Below are 1724 nucleotides of genomic sequence, written 5' to 3'. Positions count from 1 at the left end.
ATTTTCCCTCTCTGTCCCGGTGGGTTCACAATCTAGCTAACGTACCTGGGGCTATGGAGGACTGAGTGACTTGCCCAGGGTCACAAGGAGCAGCGCAGGGTTTGAACCCACAACCCCAGGGTGCTGAGGCTGTAGCTCCAACCACTGCGCCACACACTCCTCCTAGGTGATATTTACTGGCTCTATGGAGACTTTTGGCTCCCTGTTAAGCTACCCAGCCAGTGGATAGGCCAGTGCACTTTAGCCAAGGTTATCATGCTCCTGCATATTTTTCTGAAAGGCATCCTTCCTATTCACATGGTTTTTCCTCTTTTCTGTCTCGATATAAATCTGATCGCATGTATACATAGATGCTATAGGGGTCCCAAGAGGGGTCCCAGATGAATTTAAGGCCTGAGCTCAGGTTAAGGCTGGGTTTGAGTCCCTTATTCCCTTTTGCTACTATTAATAAGAATGTTGATCAGATTAGTTAAATTTATTATAATCAGCAACGCTTTGTGAACTACTCTAGGGACGCCTTGCAAGGTATTGCTGATCAATTAGGCTCCACTTCTCAGATGGTTTTCACAATCGTATGGCCCTAGATATGATTCTAGCTGAGAAATTCTTCCCAGTACTTTATGCTGTTGCACTTTTATTTCTGACAATATAGGTCCTACTATGGCCATTCAGAAATTAGCAGACCTCTTTGCTGAGCTCAAATGTAACTCTGATTTATCTAATTCTTGGGATCAGCACTTTAGTTGAATGCAGGGTTGGGTAAACGACCTTTTTATTGTTATAATCTCTATTATTATCTGCACTCTTGTCTTTGACTGCTCATGTACTGTGTTATTCGTATTACAGCTCCTAAAACCCCTCCTCGAGAGACATAGCTAGAGTATCTCTCCCTCCAAGCTCATGCTGTGCATTTATGATGTCATTTTCATGACGTAAGAGGGGATTGAAGGGACACGTATCATGAACCTTTGTAATTTTCCTTAGGTTATGTTTTGAAGCTGTAAGAAAACCAGACCCTGTTTGTTTTTCCTTCTCTGATGTTTGATAAGATGTGTGTTATCTTGTTGTGAAGTGACTTCAATTGTTTTTATAAAGCCATATTTGCAATCAGCTTTAGATAAGCTCTGCTGACCACAGCACCCTCTGTGGACTTCAGTCTCTAGCTAGTAAAAATGCTTGTTATTTTCTTTTAAGTTTCATGTGACCTGTGTCCATATATGGTTTGTGTTTACATCACATGCTGACACATGCTGACAACACTGATTCATTTAGAATGATATAAAAGAGATGTAAGCTGACAATAAAATTGGACATATTTGGAAGATGATTTCTGGTCTTTAAGATATGTCCCCAGGTACCTGACTTCCAAATGACAGAGACAGTGAAAGTATGGGGCAGGAATTGGGACCTAAATCCTTTTCACTCGCCACTGTTAATGAGCCAGATCAGGAGTGTCAAAGTCCCTCCTCAAGGGCCACAATCCAGTCGGGGTTTCAGGATTTCCCCAATGAATATGCATGAGATCTATTTGCGTGCACTGCTTTCATTGTATGCTAAAAGATCTCATGTATATTCATTGGGGAAATCCTGAAAACCCGACTGGATTGCGGCCCTCGAGGAGGGACTTTGACAACCCTGAGCTAGATGGATATATAGCTGACTCCTTTTGGAAGGTTTATGTATATCCTCAAAACATCTGAGTCAAAAATATCAGCACAACGGAG

This window comes from Geotrypetes seraphini, chromosome 3, assembly GCF_902459505.1.
Source record: "Geotrypetes seraphini chromosome 3, aGeoSer1.1, whole genome shotgun sequence".
NCBI lineage: Eukaryota > Metazoa > Chordata > Amphibia > Gymnophiona > Dermophiidae > Geotrypetes > Geotrypetes seraphini.
This window is presented reverse-complemented; position numbering follows the sequence as displayed.